We start from the raw sequence: 27,093 nt of genomic DNA, 5'->3' as shown, positions 1-27,093 counted from the left end.
CAATACAGCACTGCCTGAAACAGACTCTAAGAATCAGAACGGTTTGGATTGGAGGTGACCTCAAAGCCCACCCAGCCCCAACCCCTGCCGTGGGCAGGGCTGTCCCCCACCAGCTCAGGCTGCCCAGGGCCCCATCCAACCCTGGGCAGCTGTGACCAGAATGACCCTCCCTGACAAGAGACTTCCAAGCAGGGAAGCAAGGTACAGTGCTGAAATGTAGTTAAAGTAATTGTGATGAGACTGGGGTATTCAGGAGAAAAAAAAAAAAAAAGAAAAAGAAAAAAAAAACAACCCACAAAGCTGTTCACCTGACCTTCAACCTGGTCAGGATATCTCTGGAGCAAAGATCCCTGAGCAAGCTTTAAACAAACTCTCCTAGGTGCAGCATCAGTCAGATTGGAAATATAGAGTTCCCTTGGATGTTTACTGCTCTATATTTTCTAAAGAAATAAAAAATTATTTATAATTCTGAAGCAGAAGATTAAGGCCCTTGGCAACACACACTGAGAGCAAGCTATGATATGTCCCATCTTGACTGGGAATGGCACTATGAATTATCTTGGTTTGTGCAATACAACAGAACCAAATGGTACACGTCATCTATAAGTGCATAGTAAAAGGCAAACAAAGGGGCTTGGAAAAGGGGGGAAAATATTCAGGATCTGATCCAGGGTCTGTGATTGTGCTTTCTCACAAAACTATCAGATGTTGAAATACAAAAAAAAAGGGAAAAAATTATATCTTTACTGCAAAAGAGTAAGATAGGTAACCCCCAACTTACTCCTACACTCTTTCCTTGATATTTTAGTTATGTCACTGTAACAAAATCATCTAGGTAATCCTTCCAGTGATGTCCCATATCTGGAGAAAGGACAATACTCAGGATTCTAGTTTTGTCATTAGTGTTGTCTCTTTACTGCTTATGCATGAGGTCTAGTAGGTCTAGTAGGAGGTGCCCCTACTTTCAGGGGATTCAAGATTGCAAGTAGATGATCTTAAAAGGTCATTCCCAACCCATACCATTCTATAATTCTGTAAAAACATTTTGCTCCTGCTCCCATTTTGTTTACACTGAGGCCTCACAGTACAGAATGTACTGCAATCCCCATCTAGCACTAGACTCCTTACCTATATCTCACACGCAATCAGCTCCTCCAGAATTTCTTTAGGGGAAAAAGAAAATCAGTTGCCTGCTGTTCATCTCTTTGCTTTTTAGCCACATACTTAATTTTTTTGTTTTTCTCTCATGATTTTGAGTCACTTCTGCTCATGCCCTGTATTCCTAAAGTTGTTACCCTGTCATGTCCATATCTCCTAATATCCTTATCAGTAACTAACAGAATTTTGTGAGACTTATTCAAGCTGTGATAAAAGCAATACTACTTATGTAGCAGCTTAGGGAGAGTTCTCCATCAGAGCCAGTCATTATGGTTGAAGAGGAGAGAATGGCCCTATATTTTTTCCATTCAATACCATTACTTCATTTTTTCTCAACTTCCACATTGCATTCCTTTGTTGTTCAGATAAACCACATAAAACAAATACATTCTCAGAAGATTAATGAAATCAACACACTGAATGAAATTTACATTCCTAAATGTGGTGAGGTTTTTGAACAGCTTCTACTGACTTCTATTACATGAAACAGCAGATGTTAAAGTGTAAGTAAGACTGCTAAGTGTTTATAGACTGGATCCTTCCATTTCTTTCAGTGTCCTACCCACTACACGAAGCAAAGATGAGAAGATGACTTGTGCCCTCAATTCATTCCAGGGCTCTGAAGTCTCTTTTGATAGCCTTTGAATGATGTGTATGTTCTTCATCACACCCATGTGGAAAAGCAGTAATGGGTAATGATCTGTTGGCTGTACCAGGCTAAGGAGTTTCCTAGTGACTCTCTAGCCTGGTACAGCCAACAGATCTTTACAACAAATAATAATTTATCTGTTACAACTTGTGTGTGCAGCAATGGGAAAACCAATCAAGTACAAAGAGTAAACTGATTGGTTATCTCCTTACATCATTGACTAGTCCATCCATCCACTCAGAACAGCCCTTCTTTTCAGTAATGGCTTAAGTACACAACAACAGCAGAATCTGTAGTGTAGATCAGTACCAGACATTTTCAGAAGTCATCTGCTCACCAGTGAAAAAATTCTTCTACCATACTCTTGCTTGCATTATGCTCAAGATTAATAAAACTTTTTCTTTTATTATAAATAGTAGTAAATACTAATACAGTCAGCTGAACAGCTCAAGTTCTTGCACAGTTTGATCTATCAACAGAGTTTTTACTTTGGGAATTGAGCTCCTCATTGTCTGCATTTTGAAATAATTATTGAATTTGGGATAGAGCCATCTGTTTCAATACAATGTCATTCTTTTTATGGGAACCAAAAATAATTTCTGCTTGATTTCGACAAGTCAACTTTGAATTTCCACAAGTGATGAGAAAGGATTCATTGATATGCACAGATGTCCGTATCTATAAGTCCTCAGTTCAGAACAGAAAACAGATGAAAGTTGATATGGCTTCCATTTGAATAAATTATTAATGATTACTCAGAGGAAATGCAATGATTTCTCAGGAAGTGATCATTTGACATACATCCCAGAATCCAGTTCCTAACAGTATCTCCGTCTGTTTTCTGTTTAAAATCATACTTTAAAAAAAAGTCATCGGATAGACTGTAATGAGAGCAGTTCAGAATGTTTGAGGTCCTGTATATGCAGCATATGGATAATGACTTACCAGGTAAATTATTAGCATACAGTCATTTCTCTGTCATGTATAAAGGTCAAGTGGTCAAACTAATCCAGTTAGATGGAATCTGTTTTCTGTTACACTGGGCCAAAGATTGGTTATTCACAGAACAGCTAGAATGAAGCTTCCATCTTCTGCATTCCCCCTGTTTTGGTGTCACACCTAATCTATGTCCAGAGGTACCTACATTTTAAGAATATGACAGATACACATATAATAACAGAATGGAACCAGAACATATGACTTGTCAGAGATTACAGCCCGTGTGATTATGAACTATAAACAGTAACTGGTCATTTTTCCAAGTGACTACAAGGGATGCCTAATAATACCACAAAGTCACCTAGTTGGATCACTTTTCAAGCTTGTGGTCTTGCCCTGTTTTAGAGCACAGATATCTGATTGTACTCCGTGCCCTGCACTTATTTTTCTCCTTTTGGGAAAAAAAGACCCCACCAAAAAACAAACATCTCCTCATGTGTATTCAGATTAGTACTGATGGAACACCTGCCTATACTTTTGCGTGGTTGAAAGTTTCATCTTTAAAATTGAGTTGTAAATCAAGAGGAATAGTAATGGATTTCATCCCTCTCTAAAAAAATGGTGTCCATTTGTAAATATACCTTCCTATATTGGAAACAAAGTGCACTTTGAAAGGAAAATGAAAAACGTACTCAAATGAGTTAGAGAAAGTTAATGAGATAGGCAGGTGGAATAAAAGTCTTATTGCCTCTCTCTTTTCTTCCAATAAAAGCAATTTGGGTTGGTCTGATATCAAGGATATAGTTACATTCCTAATGCAAATACCATGAAAACAACAGGTAGGAAAAAATATCTAGAGTGTATAGCCTCAGGATAAATCAGCCCAAGTAAAAGCAGGACTAAGCCAAGATTGTACTGTAACGAAGAACTTCCTGTGAAGCTTGTTTTTGCTGTTACGAACCTCTGCTTTTGCAGATCAATTCAGAAGATCACTTTGTGCAAAAGTTTTATGGCGATAATACATAAAATGCCATTGGTCAATTGACTTTGGTAGCATTTCTGCAACTAAATATATCCACCTATCAAAAGGCAGACACTTGGCCTGCTCAGTGGAGGAAAACCAGCACTTGCAAAATATATACACTGCACCCTAAGTTAGGTGTCCAACAGAAGCAGTACGAATCATCTCAGAGAGGTTCTCAATGGTCAAATGCAAAGAAGGAGTAATCTTACCCTCATGGTCTACCACAGTATGAAACCTCAATGGGACTTCCCCTACTCACCTACACCACACTGCCTTGGAGAAAGGTAAACACTTCATTCAGGCTACTTTCATCAGTCAGTTGCTAGCTCTCAGTTTTGCTCACAAACTAGAGGAAGTGAAGCATCTAAGACATTGGCAGCTTTAGACTTTCAGTTAAAAAACACATTATCCTCCCACAATTCCCAGTGTGAAATTAGGCAAAGATATCAATTAATATCATCCCTTTTTAAAGTAAATTCCAGGCAAGAGAGTGTGTTCAAGACACCTTCCTATAATGAAAGGAAGCACAGCCATGGGACATCTTCAGTAAACTATATAAAATCATTTACATAGTTGTAGTCCTCAAAAAAATGGCTTCACCTTACTGAATGTTTTAAATTCTTCGCTTCTAATAGATGCTTTTCTCAGATCTCTGCTCTTGTTGAAGCCTTTATAAATTAGTCACAGAACCATAGAATTGTGGGGGTTGGAAGAGACCTCTGAAGATCATCAAGTCCCACTCTTCTGCTAAAGCAGACTCCCTACAGTAGGTTACACAGGAAAGTGTCCAGATGTGTTTGAATATCTGCAGAGAAGGAGAGACCACCACCACCTCTCTGGGCAGCTGTTCCAGTGCTCTGTCACCTTTACAGTAAAGAAGTTATTTCCCATGTTCAGATAGACTGTGTTCCAGACTGTGTTCCAGACTGTGCCCATTGTCCCTTGTCCTGTCGCTGGGCACCACCAAAAGAAGCCTGGCCCCAACAACTTGACTGCCACCCTTTAGATATTTATAAGCATTGATCAGCCTTTTCTTCTCCAAGCTGAACAGTCTCTGCCTTTCCTCAGAAGGGAGATACTCCAGGCCTCCCATCATCTCTGTGCCCCTCTGCTGGACTCTCTCCAGAAGTTCCATGTTTTTCTTGAACTGGGGAGCCAAAAACTGAACTCAGTACTCCAGATGTGGCTTCACCAACCATGGCTGAGTAGAAAGGGAGGATAACCTCCGTCAACCTGCTGGCCACACTCATTTGAATACATCTCAGGACAGTACTGGGCTTCTTGGCCACAAGGGCACATTACTGTCTCATCGTCACCCTGTCGTCCACCAGAACACCCAGGTCCTTCTCTGCAGAGCTCCTTTCCAGTAGATCAGCCCCAATCTGTACTGATCATGTGGTTATTCCTCCTCTGTGTAGGACTCTGCACTTGCCCTTGTTGAACCTCATCAGGTTCCTCTACACTAGCTCTTCAGTCATCATTCTTGACTTGATTAAAAACATTTGGACAGTCTCATTTTTAAAACTTTTACTGAAGTTTATTCTTTCTTTGTCTTCCATGGGGAACACCTCATTCAGCCATTATCAACTTCATTTGCTTCAGATAGGTTGATGGTGAACCCACAAATCAAAGCTGTTCCAGTCTTTGTGCAGGATCAGTAGGAAATCTGTGTGCCTCTCCTCTCCACAGGTCCTTCCAAGCCAGTGCTAGGACCTGCCACTCAATTTAACATGTTATTCTTTTAGTGGCTTTTTGAAATGTCTCCACAAAATATCTCTTTTAAAATTGCTTTTCAAAATAAGAAACAAACAACAACAACAACAAAACAGGAAAATACTCCTTCCTCTGGAGCAATGTTTCCTCTGGGAAAAAAAATCTATCCCTAGGCTATTATCAGGTGAAATTTGGCCCCTTCTCCAAATGCAGTCTCTAAGGGAATCATTGACAGTTGAGAGAAAATGCACAGAGATGAGCCCAGATTATTCAAAATGTCAATTTACTCTGCACATGCAATTGCCTTTCTATGTATGTCAGTTCTTATGAATTTATAGACTCATACTCTTGTAGAGTCAGAGTCATGCTGCCAGTGCAGCTTATTAGCCTCCTGCAAGGCTCACCCCTAACACAGCTATGCCTGGGAAAGTGGTAGAGCAAATGTCAGTGAAAGGATGGCTCTCGTCTGCTCTTCATAACATTGATCCTTCCCTGTACCCCACTTCCCTCTCTTGGCTACTGAGCTGACAATTACTGCAGACTAAAGCTGCGTGTGTGGTATACATGGAGAGAGAAAAATGAGCTTGTCTATCAGAGGGAAAGAAAGAATATAGATTGAGTCATATCAGCCATACAAAAGAACTAAAAAAGGACAGAAATTACCAACAGTGCAGCCATCCCCCAGACTGAGAGCTGAGTGGGCTTCAAGCTGACCCAGTCAGACTCCACGCTTTATCAATAAATTGGATTATCTCTTTCTTGATTATTTCCACTACAGAGAGTATCTGCAAAGTTATCGGGACCCAAATGACTTAATAAGATCACAAAGAAATACGGCTGATAACTGTTTTCTGACAGCTTTATGTCCACAACTGATGCGTCTTTTAAGAGTTTGGTATTTTTGCAGGCAAGTCTAAAGAGAAACATATGTTGTGCCTTATCGTGTGTGGATTGTAGGTTGGTGCGGGGGCGTGCTGGAGGGGGAGGTGGCAGTATGAAGCAAGGGAACCCCTTCTTGTCACTCAGCCTTGAAAGCTTCTTGTTGCCTTGTTAAATACGCTGATAAATGCATATCTCTGCAAAGCTCCAGAAGGACTTCTCATGTTAGGAAATTTTATTTTGCGGACTGTCCTCTAGACAAGAGAAATCTGATTTCTGAACCTACACAAAAGGCTCGCTGTGCTTTGTGGGTGTATTGATCTGGCAGCACCACAGCAGCTGTGAGCTCAAATGTCTCTGCTGTCTGCATAATCAGAAACATGCTGCATGCAGGATGCAGCAAGCTTCAAGAGCTTAACAAGCCAGATAGGGGGCCTGCTATTTCCTTTCAGGACTAACAGCAGGGTAAAGAAGCAGCATATATGGAGAATTATCAAAGCCATTGCAACAAAAAAGAGATGAGGAAATGACTAAAGAAAATTTAAAACCACAAGAAAATCACTGAAAAATGCAAAGTGTCAGCTTATTGACCTATCACAGAAACATGGAATCACAGAATCGTAGAATGGCCTGGGTTGAAAAGGACCACGGTGATCATCTGGTTTCAACCCCCCTGCCATGGCAGGGTCGCCAACCACTAGACCATGCATTTATCTCCCCTCCAGAGCCACATCCAGCCTGGCCTTGAATGCCTCCAGTGATGAGGCATCCACAACCTCCTTGGGCAACCTGTTCCAGTGCATTACCACCCTCTGTGTGAAAAACTTCCCCCTAATATCTAACCTAAATCTCCCTTGTCTCAGTTTAAGACCATTCCCCCTTGTCCTATCAAAATCCCTATCACAGGGATTCATGAGCTTTGCAGCTCTCATGCAAATACAGTATGCAACAGAACTGCAGTCTGAAAACCCAGAACTTCATTTCAAAATAAATCTGGGTGATTTCATTCTACTCTGTTTACGTTTCTCATATTTTCCATCAGTCATGAAGCCCTCCTGTGTTGAGCAAAGCTTTTTATGGTAGGAAAGAATCTGCTTTGCCATTCTTTATGTTTTTCAAGCACCTTTCACGATCACAGAACATCATATTTTTGGCTAGTGAGTATGTTTATGTGTTATTTTTATTCTAATTTCAGTACATATGTGTTTTCTCACAATGGCTTTTTGGTAAATGTATGAGCTGACTTTCCACAGACCACACCTTGATACTTCTATCTGACATTTTCTGAAATGATGGTTTTTCGCTCAGTTTTTGCTGGAACAGTGTACAAAAGAAAGGTGACAGTGTATGGACGTGGCTTTGAGGTTAATAAGTCATTAACATATGGTCTATTCTTGCAAATGCTCACATGGAGAGCACCTTCAGGCATGTGAGAAAGCACAATGAACCGGGGGCACTTCCTCTGCATGACTGTGCAGAACGCCTCTCAGTTTTCTTTTTCCAGAGACATACTGTGGAGGCAACAGTGAAAACCTGTGTGTTCTGGTCAGAGTAAATGCTGCTGTACTGATGAAATGTGCTTTTGTTTGTTCCCCGTGCTTATTATTTGTGGATTATGAAAAAATGTATGGCAATCTCAGTTTGCTTTCTCTTCCAGTGTGAGCTTTCTATGTGATCACTGAGCACGCTTTGTTCCCAAGTAGCTACCCTCGCTACACTTTTACAATGCTCAGAATCAATCAGGATTTTAAAGCAGTTTTGTTTTTCTTTTGTGTGGTTAAATGTAGAAACTGCTTTCATAATTTTAAATAAATGAAAAGGAAAGATCAGACAAGAATTAAATTAAAACAGCAAGTGGGAGCAAGTAACTCCGACCACAGCGGTAACATCTGTAAACCAACAATTACCTCGCTTGGTAGCTGTGCAATTATTACAGAAAAGAAACCACTAGTGAAAATGCACAGTAATGCATCACTCTTCCATGATGGCTGGGTCATGGAGAGCATCCCTTAGCAGGAATACTCAATCTTATTCAACCAAGAGCACCAATGTGAATCAGACCTAACCAGAATCAGACCTACCAGAAAGACATCATCCTTCCATCTTTGCTTTGGTAATTAACACCAGCAATTTAGAAAGATACATGTATTCACCACACAGCTACATAAAACACTCACATATTCATGGAATAGCCTGCCTTCTCTCTAAGATATAGGTATGAGTCAGTTTAAAATGCATTTTCAAACCTTAATTACCAAAGCTGTGGTTGTCAGCCACAGAGCTCTTTCAAGCTAACAAACAGGGCCTTCTCCAGTAAGTTGCAGAGATCACAAAGCCAACTTACTAAACTTTTCTCTAGTTATTCAGCTGGAAAACACTGCCATTATTCAATACCCATTCTTTAACAGGCAAGGTATATGTAAGGCAGAGGACTCCATATCTCCGGGAGACAACATATTTAGAACTAACTCTGACTAACTCTAACCTTTGTTGTCCCCATCTCAGAAACTAGATATTAGAATATCACTTCCTCCAATCAAGAGCTACAGAAGGGTAGCAAAGCCAAAGGACTTCTTCATACCTACAAGAGAACTCTCAAACTAAGGCAGGTTGATTGTTCCTGCAAAGAGGAAACTGTGTGTCTCCATCAGCTCATTACGGAAGTCAGGCACTTGCTTCAGAAGGCCTGCTGTACAAAATGTCAAAAAAGCATGTGGTTTGGATCTCAGTCCAAGCTCTGTTTTGCCTCTGCTAAAGGAAAAGCAGCACTGACTACAGAAAAAAACCTTTTGTGTTTTACAAATTCTCATGCATGCTCATATTGCATCTAAATGGATGCAAACTCTCATTGCAAAAGTGCATGAAACATTCACCAGTTCAGCTGGGTTGGGTTGGTGATATGCAAATAAACTGCACTGCAGTTTCTCATCTCTCGTAAGACTGGAGTATAGGTAGTCCTAGGCAAAGCTAACGGAAGGATGTCTCCAGCCCTCTCAGTTCTTCCACTTCTCTCTGATTAGCTCGAGCTGATGTGGTTGCAATAGTTATCTATTTACTTAAGGCACTGTTTCATTTCTTGTTCTTTACTATTCCTTTCTCTTTTTTCCCTAAAGACCTTAGGCTAGTTTTTATCTGTTTCTCATGATCTGCACTTGTTTTGTTCACACCTCAGCATCTGTTGTATCCCCACACAAGCACACATTAAGCTTTTCCTCCCACAGTATTGTAAGTAAAGACTCTTGCCTTCCAAAGCTTTCTCAAGGTTGCAGCTCATATAAATGCAAAATATCAGACAAAGCTGAAGACTGTACTCTCTTCTTAACTGGCAGTTTTTATCAAGGCCTTCCAGGTCAGTTGAATTCAGAGTTTCTTCTTCTTTGCCAAACTTAGGATCTGGTCACAATTCTTTATAGCCAATTATGACTCATCAGCTAGGTCATACCTTTCAGGTAATGGCAGATGATATGAATGGAATTAATCTAAGTTATGCCCCTTGGGCCTTATCCCTAAAGACTTCGGTGAGAACTTGACAGAGCCATTATTTAACATGGATTCTTAATATAATTCTGGCTTATTAATTAATGAACGATGTAAATCATATTCAATATAATGATGAGGTAGCCTCAAATCAAATCAGTGTGGAGGTCGAGAAAGGAAGGTGAATATACTCAGGGGTTTTGCAGTCTTTATGCAGGAGCTTCCTCTCCTCATCTTCTTTGCTGTCTGTATGAACTTGTCTGTATGACTAGTTCATACAGACAGCACTGGCCAACTGGCAGGATCATCTTTGCAAGAAAATAGCATTAATTTCCTCTGACTTCAGGGAATGGCTAAGAACCCCTGGAACAACCTGCAGTAGTAATATCAGAAGCCACACTTTTCTTCTCCAAATAGCAAATGAATAGCATTCATTGTATGTCTGAACACCTGAGCTTGAAGAGGATCTCGCAAGGAGAAAGTTTTCTCCACTCAGCCTAGTGCTGACAGTCTAAAACCTTTTGGAGCTGGACAGATTGTGCTCTTCAGCCATATGAAAAAGAAGGCAATAAGCATATCCATATCAGAGGAGGATAGCATACTCACATATTTCAGAGGACTCAAATCCAGCAGATCTACCAGAGATGGCACAGAATGAGCAACAGTCTCCTTCCCTCAGGCTGACAGACAGCAACTGAAAAATAAAGCCACAGAGGAAAAAATAAATAAATAAAGAAGCACAGGTTGTGAATTATCAGGCAAATTACAACAAAGAATGCTAGATTTATCGCAAGTACAACATAAAAAACTGCATGGAGCTCTGAAGTGGTCAATTGGTTGAAGGGAACTTAGAGGACCATCTGTCCACCACCCTAGTGCTGCAGGAGGGGCTCCAACAGAAGGAAGCTGGAGCACCTCCCCTACACAGACAGGCTGTGGGAGCTGGGCTTGTTCAGCCTGGAGAAGAGAAGGGTGCAGGGTGACCTCACTGCAGCCTTCCAGTACCTAAAGGGAGCCTATAAGCAGGAGGGGAGTCAGATCTTTACAAGGTTAGATATCAGCAGGACAAGGGGAAATGGTTTTAATTTGAAGGAGGGGAGATTTAGGTTGGATGTCAGGGGGAAGTTCTTTACAGAGAGAGTGGTGAGGTGCTGGAACAGGCTGCCCAGAGAGGTTGTGGATGCCCCGTCCCTGGAGGTGTTCAAGGCCAGGTTGGATGGGCCCTGGGCAGCCTAGTATTAAATGGGGAGGTTGGTGGCCCTGCCTGCAGTGGGGAGTTTGGAGGCTGATGATCCTTAAGGTCCCTTCCAACCCAAGCCATTCTGTGATTCTCTGAAGCAGCACTGCAAGGGAGCTAGCTCTCAAAAAGTCTCCTGTTTGAGAGGCTGCCCACACCCTGAATCTCCTCTGCCCTACAAAACTTCTGATAAGAACAGACTGCAAAGCCAAGGAGGGAATATTACAGGAGTGCATAGTGGGAGTACCTCTGCCAGTCCAGGCCACAGGACATAGTTGAAAGAAGCAAGCATAGCAGCAATTGTGCTGGTATTTACTCTTCTTGAAAGCGTCATCTAGCAAACACCTTTTTGGAGTTCGGCTGTTACTCAGCTTCAGAGTGGGCACCTTCAGAGAACAAAAATGTAGGTGCTGAGTGTGACTCACGCCTGCCTATCTGATCCCAGGCAGTATTAGGAAACTGCTACACAGGCCAAGGAAGAGTACATTACTTCATCCCATGGGAACAGTGTCCCCAGGAGCATCGCAAACTCCAGAGAGCTCAGGGCATATCTGAGGTTCATTATATAGGATGGCCCATGTGTAATTGTATAACATAATTTTGGATCTTTAATCTCAGGTTATTCACACGGCTATTTTACTAGCTTTTTTTCTTACTATTACTATTAGGTTTGTTGGTTTTGTTTTTTTGTTGTTGTTGTTGTTGCTGTTTTTGCTTTTGTTTTGAGAGCAGACAACAGAAATGATTGAATAATAGAGCCGGCATCAAAAACACTGAGTTCTTATACTGTCTTTGCCAACTCCTTGTGTTACTGACAGCATGTCATGTCATTTTTTTGTCTCAGTACTCTGTTAGTATATGAGAATAACAAGAGTCCAAGTGGTTTTGAGACTAAATTCAGTAATATCCCTAGCCCAAAGCCCATTGAACTCAATGGAAAAGCTCTCAATTACCTTGAAGAGCTTCAGGTCAGAACTTGCTTATACAGCACTAAAAGAGCCATCTGAAAACCCTTTAAATAGTGCCATATGTGTGCAAATGTATTGGTTATCACAGGACCGAAGAATAAACTTTTCAACTGATACAAGAACATACGAATAATATCTTTTCATAGTCTCATTTTTAGCCATTTTTCTTATGAAAAAAAATGTCAAATAATACAAATAATATCAATACTAACTTAAATATCGTATCACACAAAGCACTTACTCTGTAGCCTTCAGACTCTTTTTAATCTGCAAGTAAAGCAGATCTGGATAGATCTGGAGGCAATGAAGTAATGCACAATAGCTGTCATTCTTTACTAGTTTGTAGTCAGTCTTTGTAAACCTTTGTGACAAGTTTCAGTCGACTGACAGCTTGTGGGCCCCACAAACAGGTTTTAAAGCTCCAAGACAGGCCTAATTTTCTTTAATAAGATTAGATGCCGCAGTTCAAGACCGCCCTATGAATAAAAAGCCATCATTTATAACGGTCTACGTACCGTTACTTTGCGCAGAAACTGACAAAATCCTCTGTAGCTCTGGAGTGAAGTCAGTAATCTCTTAGATCTATTTAGAACCTTTACGGTCACAGGGATCAATCTGATGTTAAGGTTAAAGTCTTTATGTCAACCAGGTAATTTGGTATGGAAGCCCTGCAACAGTCTGACAAGCAAAGGACAAGAAGCATCAGTACTATCTGTGATGGTGATGTGCAATGTTATTCAGCTCAGGTAAGAACAAGAAAAAAACACTGACTGGGCAGTTCACATCGAAAAAAACATTGAGAAGGGAGAAAGATACCATTTTGAAAGCAGTTGAGATTAGCAGTGTTAAAACTCTTGGCTACTTGATATTTCTTAAATGAAACCTTTTGGCGAGTACAATCAGCAACTCTAAACTCATTTAGACACAGTAAATTTGTTCATCAAAATTACAAACCACAGTGAAAACATTAAGCTAAACATTTCTTTTTTTTTTTTTTTTTTTTTTTTAAAATGTGCTGTTTCTTAAGCATTTAATAAATTTATGGAAGACTTTACCTCTTCTTTATTAGAAATCTTCCAATCTGCTCAAAAAAAATTATAAAACATCAAAACAAAGCACTTCCTGTTGAAGAGAAATGTATCATTCAGAACAGCTTGGTTGTCCCTCTGAATTTTTGAAATGACCAGTGAGTTACAAAACAAAACATAAAACATCCTTCACCCAGTTCTAATACAGTAATTGCTTAACATAGTTCTGCCCCAGGGTTCAGACTCTCCAGCAGTTACAGAGTATAAAAAGAGGCAAAGTCGGAAAGATAATGTTGGAGGGGAATTCTAACCCAATAACCTAGACATTCTGCAGGCAGTATATGCTGAAGTATTATCATAGTAATTGACATCACAAATGCTCCAAGCTAAATGTATTGATAGTCAAGGTCAGCATTTTAGGCAGCAACAGCAGGCGTCCTCATCCATTAGCCCTGAATATTGATTTCAGTCAGAAAAATAAAAAACAGAAAAGGGAAAATACTTGAGCAATAAAACGATCTTTCTCTATCTCTGTCTACCAGACATAGGAACAGATACCAGGGTTCAGGGTGTGTCAGCATTTATAGGATTGCTGAAGATGCACATGGATTTCCCATTCCTCATCCTATTCAACACATATTTGTATTTAAAGAAGAGCATTTGTATTTAAAATAAGTCTGCTTCAAAAGCAGAAGCCAGAAAACAGACAGCTGTATCGCTTTGTCTCTGTCTTGCTCACAGAGAAGGGTGTATCTCAAAACTGCAAGTTCTTCTGCTAGTACTGAAACCTGGTAAGTGTCAAATGCTTAATTATATAGCACATACCAACCATCAAGAAAGTCTCCCATGGCTGGAAACATTCTTTAAAATTGCTTTCTCAGCAATTACTGCCTCCGTTTTTTAAATTATATTACTTAAAGTGAAAAACAGCTTGATTAAATACAATGAACTAAGTTTAGAAATATGTACAGAAGTGAAAAAAAAAATAAATTCCAAAACGCTTAATTCATAGCATGCTCTTTTTAAAGATGGAAATAATTGTCCATGCTTTCTTTGACTATGTGTGTGACTAAACGTCATTCAGTGATAACACATATAATTTGCTGAATCCCTGTGGTAATAAGGTGCTTTACAAGGATGACTACAGTCATTTTCTAAATCCATACCTATAAGGCCATGGTAAGCATGATTCTCAGAAAAACAGACTCTCTGGGGCTATTATCATTTCTTCTCCTTAATAACATCCTTGTTCCCTGCTAGAAATAATAATCTTCATGCTCTCTTCTGCCACACAGCAAATTTTCTTGAGGAATGTAGAAATGCCAGAATAAAGCCTTAGCAAAGCAATTGGTATATGTATGTGGATGTGGTGGTCAAAAAACAAGCGGATAAAGCACAGCAATATTTGAAAAAGCAGCTGCCATCTGCAAGAAGGAAACCCTGCAGCAAGAGCTGCAGTGGTCATAACTACAGTATGAAGTACACAGCTGAGAAGTGATGGCTATAGCCTAGGAAACATGGAATGCATAACAAAATACAGCATAGATGGAAATAAAATCGCTGACTTTAAATTTGAGGTCATGGTTAGAAGAGATAGCACACTAAGCAGTTATACAAAACAACAATGAGATGGACTCTTTGGTCACATTTATGTCTGTGAACTACTCCTGAAACCAAAACACCAGACATGTAGCATGTTTTCTTTTTACTCTAACCAAATCACAGAATTAGTCCTGCTTCAGCATGCTTGTATGTTGTTGCACTACAGCTTGGAAACTTTAACTATAATGAGAGATAATAAATCTTATGTTTATGTCGTCTCTTTCTTTCTCTAAGTATCAATTATACATTAGCAGACAACATACGCAGATATAGCTGTTTCCTGGAGAAGAAAGTAACAGCTCAGTGTGACCACAACTTGGGCAACAGCAAGGGGAGGAAATTTTGGCCGCACCACCAGGGAAAAATGCCATGGGAACCCTTAGACTTACGCAGAGGAAACACATTGTTAATGTGAGTGGCCAATGCAATAAAACATTAACATTTATTCCTTTATCAGTTTATTCCCTTGGGAAAGTGGAGGAGTGAAGCCACTCACAGGGCTCCCTGTCTGTACTAAGAGTTTAATTTACAGGAAAAGTAGTAAGGTAGGAAGGCGGGAAAGCACGAAGGAATTAAAGGAGAATTAGGGGAGAAACTACTAAATTCCCTTTTTACAGAGGAATTAAAGTTTTAACAAAATGGTAGAAATGTAAGAAACTGAGGATGGTATCTACATGGCAGGGCACACTGTCTGTTCCACGTGTGCTAAAGGTAGTCAGGTATATGGCAGGAATGATCTGAACAATTCCCATACCTGCACATGTACCTGGCTGGTTCCCAATGAGTGGGAGAAAGCACAGGACTGCATTTGTCGGTGCCAAGACCCACCTGCAGCTGGTACCAAGTGGCAATGTCTGGTGCAGAGGTGCAGCTACAGCAGAAAAGAGAAGGGACATTGCCTTCAGGGAGAGCTACAGTGCTTCAGCCTGGGCCATGAGCACAAAGAAAAGGCTGCAGTAGCTTTCCTTCTTCCTTCCTCAATGCCAGTGCTATCCCACCATCCCCAGAGACCGATGCCCATGTTATCAGAGGAGGAAAATCAGCAGGAGCTGTAATTTCATCAGGATTTTTGTACAGCCTTATCCACAGAAAAGATGTTTTTATCTTGTCCTTGGTATTTGCAGCCTGCCCTGCTCACTGTACCTCAGTGTTCTCAGCAGTGAGACAAGACAGCTTCCCACGGCTCTGATTAGAATCCAGCTGCCTCTCACCCATAGGAAAGCTGTGATTTTTCAAAACTGTTTTTTAAGCAAGAATTTGAAAATAAAGAGTGACATATCAATAATGAAAGTGGGTTGGTTAGCTTAACATTCATCCCTAACATTAGCAAACAAAAAAAGGAGCAGGAGAAAACTGGCCAACTGTTACAGCTGGTTTACATGTTCAATCCAAAAGAGAAAAGCCCTGATTAATAATGCTACAGTGATTTGTGTTATGTAATCTTTGTTTCATACTGATGTACAGTGCAACTGACAGGACTCTGTACAAAGAAGACAGGACTGCTGCTTGTGCATAGGGTCGGTGGTTCCCATCTTCCCTTTTCTCAAATGGCCTTAGAGTTATTGTTATGTTTCCACTTTTATACTGCTTTCCATGAGACAGTCCTGTGAAAATCATGCAGGCTGTTCTCACACTACTTTTACAGCAAAGACATCAGCTGATTTCACTTATGTTTTCCAGATGTATGCTTTCATAAGTGAAAGGAAAAAAATCATTCACTGTATAGATATTTGAATTACCAACAGACAGAAACTAGCCAACCTCTTCTATTAATTTACCTGTCAAACATCAGGCTTAACAGTTCAGCTCAGGTGGAAAAAATCTTATAATTCTCAAGCTGTTCTTTGTCTTCAGAAAAACTTTAAGAGAACTTTCTACCACTTTGCATTTCTCCGAGAGTCTTTCTTGATAAACAACATAACCATCTGCAGTATTTGCAAGTGAGACAAGTGACAAATGATTAAACATCTAATGTCTTTAAATTGCAGCAATTTCCTTCAATGGGAGAGAATGTTCACTTCCCTGGAGCAATTGGCTCAAACAAAAAGCTCAGCTTTATCAATTTTACACATTTATTCTACCTCTAACTAACTGCAAAGTACATAGAATTAGTGGAGCCCATACCCTCATTTCATCAGGTCACTATTCCAAGGATGGAAACACATAAATTAATTTTGTGCTGTTTCCAAAGCATATGCACAAGAAGTATATCACAGTAGGCTGAAAATGCCAGAAATCTTCTCTGCTATCTAGCAAAGCCAGAGTCCTGGCTGGCTCAAGCCACACAGAGGCTTACAGCTATTTTGCCCTCTTACTCTTATGTTGTGCTCTAAATCAAATGCTATCCAAGAGTCTGAATGTCTTTTGCATATGGAAATGTCAGTGGAAAATAAATGACTTGAAATATAGTGACTGACAAGTATTGGAACTGAGCTAATGAAAACCTATGTAGAGGTCTACATGGCTGCAGGCTGGTCTGCTCCCTGGATGGACTGGGAAAATCTAACACCTCCTGGAGAGATTCAAGGACATCTGAGGAATACGCAAGTATTTGAGGAAGGAGCTGTACAGAAGGCACTCCTAGTAACTACAGAGTTAATTCTTAAGTAATACATAGAATCACAGAGTCATATAATAGCCCAAATTGGAAGGGTTAGCCCTAAGGATCATGTATGAGAAGAAAACATTATAGACTGGTGACAGGTCTCCTGCCTACTGAAAGAAGCATTTTTCAGTCATTTCCAGATTTTGATGTTAGCACTTGTGCGCAATCTTTGTCCTTTATAAACATTAGGAAATGTCTGGGTCTTTTGGACCGTCACTAGGGCCACTGACGTTTCTTTTCTGGTGTGAGCGCTAACATCCAAATCTGCTCAGCAAAGATTGAAGAACCTATACGCATAACTAGGAAATAAAACAACATATTTTCTAATATACCTGTTGCATGTACAATACTGCAACTCAAGAACATTTATAGCACTTTATGTGTGTAGATATTGATTCGTCAGCTCTCATTACTTAGATAACATTGTTGAGGCTAAAGAGGCTGCATTAGTAAAGTTTAACCCAAATCTTTTAAAGGACCAGCTCATGCTATGACAGCACCTAAGAAGCAATCTAATTATAATTATTCTATCACTCACAGAAAACAGCCATTTCCTGCCACCAAGCATAATAAAACAGTTATGTAGATGCCACATAACCAGCTCTCTCCCTTTTTCAAATATGTCATCTATCAGCCAGATATAGGCACAACGGAACACTCTGAATACTCTGATCTAGTCCCTCTTTCACTGATAAATGGAAAGCCGCAAACAAAAAAATGTACTTGAAATACTGGAAGACATTTTGTGTCTAGTCACAGCAATTTCTCTGCTGACCCGCTCAGATCGACCTAAATAATTTATTTCCCCAAGTATAATGTCACTGCACATCCAGCATACTACAATTGCAGGAGAAAGCCCATTTCTTCCTACACTGGCCTTTTACATCAATTGTATTAACTTTCCAGCAGTCCAAGTCTGTAGTGTATGAGATGAGTGCTTTTTCATTGCCATGCTCCTATCCATGCTCCCTGACAAACCAGAATCTCACATTCTTTTGGAGTATTTATATTTGTTAATCCATCCTGCACTGCCTCTCTTTTGTTTTAAATCTATCATACCCTCATGGAAACAGGATTAGTAGGAAAATCCCTTCTGTATAGGAATGCACTAATTCCAATCCTTATTGCTCAGAAAAAGAGAAAGTCGCGGAAACAAAGACAGATTATATTCTATTAGGGGTTTTATGGTGGAATACTGATTTATGAATTCATGCTTCTCTATGTCAAATTTATTTAAAAAAATAGCAATGGCTGTTTTGCTAGATATTGCACTACAGGTATTTTCACAGAAATATTGAGAAATTGTAATCTGTACCCATATAAAAAATGTGACATCTTATGTCATATGTTATGAAAATGTTTTAATATCAACAGCATAAGCTATAGTACCTGGCCCAGCATCTAAGTAAATTGAATGATTCTCCAGGATTTAATCTAACCCTTAGGCTGGTCTTCAACACAACTGAATAGCAGTCAAATCACAACACTGTGGTGACTGTACTATGAGTTTAAATCAACTTCATCTGAGACGGTGGTAATTTCTGAATCAACTGTAATATAAATAAGGGTACATCTCTGATCATGGTGCTTTATGTAGTATCGTTATTGAGTTCTGTTCATTCTGCTATTCTTCTAAATAAGATATTTATGTCTATTTTCAATCTGCAGACAATATTCTGGAACATGGACTTCATCTATTCTCAGCACAGCACCACTAGCAAAATCTGTCCACGCTCCAGACTTCTGAACACCTGCACCTTCTAACAAACTGCACCCACAAATTTGCCAGGGACCCCTTTGTTCCATGAATCTCATCAACAAGAAGACAGATCAAACCTTTTTCAAAACTGGAGAAGAAAAGCAAGATGTTCTGCAAAGAAAGGCTCAGGGCCAGCTTTTAAAAAAGGTCTTAAAGAATGTGATACTAAATAGTTCATCTAGTGCTTGGGAGCCTGGCTCCAGGAACAGAAATCTGTTCCTCAATCTTGAGTCAGATATTTATTGTTTCATGCAACATGAGAAACATGAAGTGACCAGGAATGTGACTCAGCTGTAAAGACTGTGTTAACTGTTTTAAATTAGATTTCCTTTTTCCTTTTTCAAAAAACTTCTTCGCATGTTGGTACAAGGAAAAGATAAAGCTGTCTTCTTTCTAATGGAGCAGATGCAAATCCCACCTGGGAATGCATGAAACCTAGTATTTCTGAACATAACAAAGGAGGCAGATTTTTAATTTAATCAAATAGGAAGACCTCAGCACAAAATTTTAGCAGCAGCCGTGTTGCCTCATTTGACCCACTTAATTGCATGGTATGTCTTCAAGGTTAGAGCAGCAGCTCACAAACCTGTGCCACTCACGACATGTCTGCTAGTATCATATTCCTCTGTACTTGAAATCATTGCCATGTTAAAGGCAACTTATTATCTGTCAGAGATAGAAGCCAGTGAATACAACCTTTCAGGTCTCTTCATGGTTGTGTTGAGCAAGATGTCTGGCATACTCTCCCAATAGCGAGACAAAGCATACTGGCGGAGGTATGAGTTTATTGCAAAGATCTGAAGATCATACAGTTCATAAAACTGTTAAAAAGGTGTATAGGTCTGACGCAAGCCGAATTGTTTTGAGTGCTTCAAATTAAGAACTAGTTAGATATATAAATAAATATAATAAAAAAATAAACCTGGTTAAATAAATACATGTATTTTCTTATCTATTATTTTAAGTTTGAGAAAAAAAAAAAAAAAGAAATATTTTCAAATGAATGGTAATTAGCAACATGTTAACAAGGAATCTAGTGCTTCAGATTCTGACCTCCTAAAGCACATGGACTAATAACTCCACATCACAAGGGCTTCTTAGCATGTCTGGAGGCTGCTGTAGTTCCCAGCAGTAAAGTATCTGTCAAATCTGCCATGCATTGGTCCAGTCTGCAGACTGTCCCTGTAAGTCTGGGTCTATGTAAGCCAGATTCTCTGAAAGAAAAACTGAACCAGAACCTATGTTCCAGATTATATTAGTATGTAGACTACTGCAACCCCTGGTGGGGATGTTGAGGGCTGAATCAAGAAGTAACAGATAACCCTCCCAAATAAAATCAATTACTTTTTAAAGTTGCCCTCTAGAAGACCTAATTCTTTTTTATTATGAGCTTCAGTATTCACTACTCAGGCTAGATATTAGGAAAAATTTATTCTCAGGAAGAGCGGTGAGGCAGTGACACAGGCTGCCCAGGGAGGTGGTGGCGTCCCCATCCCTGGAGGTGTTCAATAACTGTGTAGATGTGGAACTGAGGGATGCAGTCAGTGGGCATGGTTGGTAGTTGGACTAGATGGCCTTAGTGGTCTTTTCCAACCCTAGTGATTCTATGATAAGTAAGCCACATCACCACAAGGTTTGACTGCATTTATTGAATGTGCACAAGCCTAAGAAAGGTCTGAAGTCATCAGGAATTTCTGTGATCCACGTGCAGTTCTTTGCCCTCCTCCCTTGCTCAACCTGCCAGTCCAGGTGGTTGACCTCCCTGAAGATGCCAAGATGATTGGCAATCAGTGCCAATAAATAAATACAGAATAAATTCAGTGATAAAGCAATGCTCTCAAACCTCCATACAGAGCTGATATGCCACCCTTCTTCCTACCCACCACAGCAGGCAGCTTGGAGGACCAGTTTTAATCCTAGTTTTGGCACAAAGACATGTACATCCCATACCCTGACTCACTCCTACAGTGCCACCTCCCTTGTGAGTGCGAACATCGCTCTTCCTTGCCAGCAGTCTGCTCTTACATTTGAAGACAACTTAGAAAGGTAGAAATGAGGGATTCTGAGTCACTGCTTCTTGAAAATCTCTCTGGAAAGGCAGCAGGCTTTTGAGGAAAAAGAAGGAAAGATTCTAAAATCATTTGTCTCAACAACAGATTAGAAATATGTCAGCAGTTCATAATAAAAGAGAATTAGGTCTCCCAGAGAGCAATTTTTTAAGGTAATTAATTCTATTCAGGAGACTCAATTCAGGAGAGTCAAGAAAAATTCATGAGGTTTTGTCCTCACAGCACAAGAGGTTAGAAGAGAAAAGACATCTGCTTTATTACATTTCAGATTCTAGAGACAGTTCACAAAATTAATAATTATACATTAGTCAGGAGAATTCTGTGTCTTCTTTGACTTCACATGACCATTCTCATGTGCCAAACATATCATTTCTTTCACAAACATAGAATCACCAGCAGTATGTGTGTATTTGTTAGGGGTAACAAAACCTCAGAAGTGAGAAAAAGATGGACAAGTGAAGTGAAATAGGCAAGAATGTTCACATCAATCATGCTCCTTCTCACATATGCTTTCCCAGCCCTCGGCAACATATTTAAAAATTGAAATTTGAAGGCCTCTAGCGATATCTAGCACTCACCTAAGCTAAATGAACAACTGTAAAGAGCACAGCCCTCCCCTCCTTTTCTCTTAGATTTATCTGATTTACTCCATTTTCTCACAGATAAGCAATAGCCAAGGTGCAGCCAGCCATCCTTTACTGGGCCTGTTCGGTTTTCTTACGGTTTTGGCTAGGAAAATCAGTAAGGACTGAGCTGAGGCTTGCTTTTTTTCCTGTAAGAATGAGTGAAAATGAGGAACGTTTCCTGGGCCTTGCAGGAATGGCTAGGTTAGGATCTGGGTGGGTGATGTTCATGCACACAGGCTGATCCTAGTTAGCTATCACACCTAATATGGAGGCAATGAAGAGTCCCTCCAATTGCTGATGGGAAGATGAGGGAGGTTAAGTATCTACCAGCATTGGTAGGGCATGCAGAGCACCCAGGTCTTGAAAGAATACTTTTTTTTCACTGCTTTTTATTTTGTTTAGTATCCAATTTACCAGGCTGGAGGAATAGGCCAAGAGTTGTGTGATGCTTAACAAAGACAGGAACCAGGCCCTGCTCCTGGGACAATGCACCCAAAGAGCCCAATACAGGCAGGGATCTGTGTGGCTGAGAGCTGCCTTGCTGGAGAAGACCTTGGGATCCTGGGGGACCACAGCTGAACAGCAGTCAGCAGCAACCATGGGATGCAAATTGGACCCTGAGCTGCATCTATGAGAGCTTTATCAGCAGAAATAGAGATGTGATCATCCCACACTACTCAGCGCTTATCAGATCACACATGGAGTACTATGTCCCTGCAACTTGGGAAAAAAAAAAAAAAAAAAGATGTGGACAAATTGGAGAGGGTCGTCCAAATGAGGCCCTGAGATTTCTTCAAAGGGCTGGAGAAGAAACCCTATGATGAAAGACTGAAGAAAGTAGGTTTTTACACCCTTGAGAAAAGATGACTCAAGGATATCAGCACTGTATTCAGCACTTAAAGAGTTGCTACAAAAGGGACAGAGTATGTGTCTTCACAGTGAGCAGCACTGAGAACACAAGGGGCAATGGATTCAAGATGCACCAGGAGAGGCTTCACCTTGATATCAGAACAAAATTTTTCAGAGTGAAAACAGTCAATGACTGGAACAACTTCCCCAAGGATGTGGTGGAATCCCCATCGCTGGAGGTTTTCAAGATGTGACTGGACAGGGTGATAGATGGTCCTTTGGCTGTTCTGTGATTCTATGATTCTAAATGGAATAGTAAAAGGAATAGTATCAATAATGGAATAAGAATGGAGTAAGGATAATAAACCAGCAAATGCCTTGGACATCATGGACTAATGTGAAGAATAGTTCCTAAAAACACTTGCTACTGATGCCCACAGCTGCCTCCTCCCCCTTTAGATTTGCCCCCCAAGTGCTCTATCTGCTTTGCGCTCATTTCACAGGGCTGCACTCTCTTTGCCTCTTGCCTCAGTCCTTTCCAGCCGCAGCACAACAACAATCTTACTGAGGGATGCTCCATTTTTCCTCTGCAGGCAATGCTGATGTCATCATTTCCACGAGAACTTTCTGTTCCTTGCTCACAACTTCCTTGGCTTGATGGAAGACAGGAATGATAGCTGCTGATGTTAGCATCCTACTGAGGCCTCATTTTACAAACCTTCCCTCACATGTAAAGTTTTACTTCAGTCCTCAGATGAATAATGACAGTTTAACCAAGTAGACAGATTAAAAGATCAGGCCCATAGTGACTATTATAAACAGAATAAATGTCCTGAATTTTCTACACAGAGTTGACTGAATCTCCTATTATTTTTTACCATGGAAATATTGAGACCACATGATCCAGGGCAAACACAGGCCACAGAGATTAATATAGAGATTTATCATGTCTACAATATACAAATGTATTTTCTGGGTGACCCGAAAAATAATGAAATCTGAGACTAAAGTATTTATAATAAGAGAATTTGGATACTTTAAACAGTTCTGCTTTGTTTTATAATATTCCATTACCTCACAAATAATGTAGTTGTCATAACAAACAGTAACAGTGACAGATACTAAGAAAAGCTGGATAGTGTGCAAGGCTCTAGACTCAGCTTAAGTGTCATCTGAATCAACTTTTAACTTAATATTACTTGTATTGCTCAGCCATGGAAAAGGATGCTACAGTATTTCTCAAATTACAAATCTAATCTGTATCATATAGCATAAAGTAAAATATAACACTGGTTTGACCTGAGCATAGTTAAGTTGAGAACTTTTACATAATTTAATCTGTGTGTTTAGCTTTCTACTTGGAAGACTCACGCTGACCTCACTATCTTGTCAAATACCTATAAAAAGTAACAGAAGAAGAATTAGGTGTCTCACCATTTGCTCATTAAATGCCATCCATCATTTCTGCGATGACAGTTCTGATCTTAGGAACAGCACAGCTGCTTTAGGCAGCATCAGCAGCACTACCATTAGTTAAGCGTGCTTTGAGCAGGAGCTCACTTCCATTTGGTTCCACTTCCATGATCATAGGCCAGTGAACATCACAGCCTCATGTCCAGCTCACTGCATACCACCGAGCTTCTCCCCCACACCAAGTGCCAGGCAAGTATCTGCCATGAAAAAACTACTTCAGAACATTTTTAATTACTTTTGTGAGCATGGAACAAAATTGTCCAAGTTGAAAAGAAATGCAGCAACATTTTCTTCCAGCAAGAGTCTTCCGCCAGTTCTTGGAATTCAGGATATGCATTTTGCCACCTTCTGAGAACAAGCTCTAATAGTGGCCAAGATGTCTGTGAAGATCTGCATGATGTAGAAGGTTGAAGGTTAGTAAGATAAAAACACCACAACACCTTTGGCAAAACAAGCTGTATCATGAAACCAAAATGATTTGTAGAGAATTGGGTTCCTGCAGAGCTTCATGGAAACACCTCAATGGTCTGTTCATGCTGCACTCATTAGGTAACCTCTCCTCCAGCCATCCACTGCAAAGCACTGTAACCTGAGAAAGACCTAATTCAAGATGCCTCTTGTAGGATTACACACCTCATACTAGGATTTGAAGGGCTGTAGTTCAGGTTTCTTCATTTCCATGGAAAATGAATTCATCTAGAGTAGAAATTCTGTTTCTCGTGGTTTCCATACAGCTGAAGGGTTCTGTTTTCCTGTAACACCTGCTTTGATGATAGTTCAGCTGTAAGACATCAAACTCTCTTTGGGCTGGAGAAGATAATTCTTGAATGCAATTGATGGCCAAGACTTGAGTTCTGTAGGAGAGAGAAAATCATGAGTCCAAAATCTGAGAGGAAATTATCAATAGGTGCTGAGCTACCTGGAACTGAGAGTCATCGGCCCAGTACCAGCAGCGAAAGCGCAGCTCACAGAAGTCAGGCCCCCAGCATCAGGAACTCACAAGCTCTTCAGGGACTGCAGTAAATAGATCTTAACTCACAAGGGACAGATGCAGCTGGTTGAGGCTGTTGGCCTTATGCAACTAACAGAACATCGGGCTGAGTATTTAGGCTCTTCAAACATTTGTTTGTGATGCTGGAAAACATTCCTAACTTATCCTAGGGGTCTCCTTCTGGTATTATTTGATGACATCAGCTACTCATATGGCCTACTTACATTGAAATGTTATAGTAGCAAATTCAAGCTTGCAAAAGCGAGGAAATGCCAAAACTTGTGCATTTCCCCCTCACCTCCTCACGCTTGGGGTCATGTTGTCTTTTACTGCCTACACATTGACCAAAGAATTAATTAGTTCAAGCTATGCAAATTGTTTTAAAAAGCCTAAAAGCCTAGTTTGCAATTTAAAATGGGATCCAGATGCCCTCATCATTTTAGGAGAGAAAAAAAGAGGCATTAAGTGGTAACTTTTTTGTGTTACATGGCATGCATCCAAGTTGAACTTGCATATAAAAATAAACCTCATGAGTTCATTGTTCTGAACTTACAGCCAAATGTCCTGCTTCTCTTGAGTTTAAACGTTTTGTGACTAAGTTGTATAAAACATACTTTAAAAAAAACAACAGGACCTAGTAACTAGGAAAACCAAAATAATATAATGATTTATTTCTTTGCATACTTCTAACCATTGCACAACATTTGAATCTTCTGATAGAATTAATTTGAAAATAGCCTAATTATTCATTTATTTCTCCGTTCCCATAGAAACTCAGACAGCAATGATTCATTTCTAAGAACTATTAAGTCCCTAACCCTGAAATTCATACCATTTTTCTCTACAAGGCTCAAATATCTGGCACATTGTACTGCAAGGAAGGATAGATTATCTATTTTTGTTTTTCAGCTTCACTTTCTTGGAAACAGTCAGTCTTGCTTTTTCACCATGTGTGACTTGCAAAAATGCTAAGCACTGCAGCTGGTATGTTCTGCCTTGGTGAATAAAGAAAAGAGTTGGATTTTCTCTGCCAGTATGGAACACATGGGGGAAATGTAACTGTGCTGCGGATGGGGAGGCATCCTGAAGTCTAGCACAGCAATTGTGTTGTACACCACAAGAAGAGATAACACATCAGTTAGGACAGTTAGGTCTGAAACCATGACAGTCTCCCTCGTGACCCAGGTTGCTCCTTGTCTGACTTTAGTACAGCATATAGTAAAAAAGTGAGTTCTCCATAGCAACTGGAAGAGAGCACGAAAGCAGCAAGTGACCCAAAACTGTCTGTCAAAAAATGGACCCTCCACCTTCAGTCTACACAAATGCCTTGTCTGTGCAATTATCCTTACATAATAATTTCTCTGGAAGTTTGACTTCAACATCTGCTTTCAAATCTTTTACGTTCTTAGCTTTTCTGCCAAGACCTTCAACAGAGTTGAATTAATTTTCATAGAATCACGGAATGGTTTGGATTGGAAGGGACCTCACAGCCCACCCATCCCAACCCCTACCATGGGCAGGGCTGCCCCCCACCAGCTCAGGCTGCCCAGGGTCCCATCCAACCTGGCCTTGAAGACCTCCAGAGATGGGGCACTACAGCTTCTCTGGGCAGCTGTGCCAGGGCTTCATCATTCTCTCAGTAAAAAATTTATCACTGATATCTAATCTAAATCCAATTTAAACTTAATTTTGATAGTCTTTGGTGCTAAAGTACTTGCTCATTGAAACTACCTAAGAAAACTGCTGTGTCCCACAGCAGAACAGCACTTCCAATCTCAGCAACAAAGTGATTGCTAAAGGAAACACAGCAAGTAGCTTCTCTGGAAGGAAGAGCGGAGGACCTGAGGTTTAAGCACCCTCAGAATTACAACAGAAAGACAGAAAAGATGTAATCTCTACTGTCTTGCATAACCACCTTCCATCATAAAGATGTGATAGCAAGGCTAGTTCAGTCGTGAACAACACACAGCTGATTTGAAGGAGTATTTTTGCTCCCCAAGTTTATCAAGTAGATATTGGTAAGTGAGAAACAGATGCAGAAAACACC

General features: G+C 40.2%; 1 long non-coding RNA gene across 5 annotated transcripts in view; it reads right to left on the bottom strand.

The window, feature by feature from the left end:
* The window catches only part of LOC116217585 (uncharacterized), a 128,780-nt gene that overhangs the window by 72,538 nt on the left and 29,149 nt on the right, over positions 1–27,093 (bottom strand). For all 5 annotated transcript variants that reach the window (XR_014880248.1, XR_014880249.1, XR_014880246.1 and 2 more), the window contains 2 exons: positions 24,017–24,909; positions 10,446–10,533 (listed from right to left, as the gene is read on the bottom strand). This is a non-coding gene — a long non-coding RNA (uncharacterized LOC116217585). The remainder of the gene's footprint in view (positions 1–10,445; positions 10,534–24,016; positions 24,910–27,093) is intronic.

The sequence above is a fragment of the Meleagris gallopavo genome, chromosome 1, assembly GCF_905368555.1.
Source record: "Meleagris gallopavo chromosome 1, MGAL_WU_HG_1.1, whole genome shotgun sequence".
Lineage (NCBI taxonomy): Eukaryota > Metazoa > Chordata > Aves > Galliformes > Phasianidae > Meleagris > Meleagris gallopavo.
This window is presented reverse-complemented; position numbering and strand designations above follow the sequence as displayed.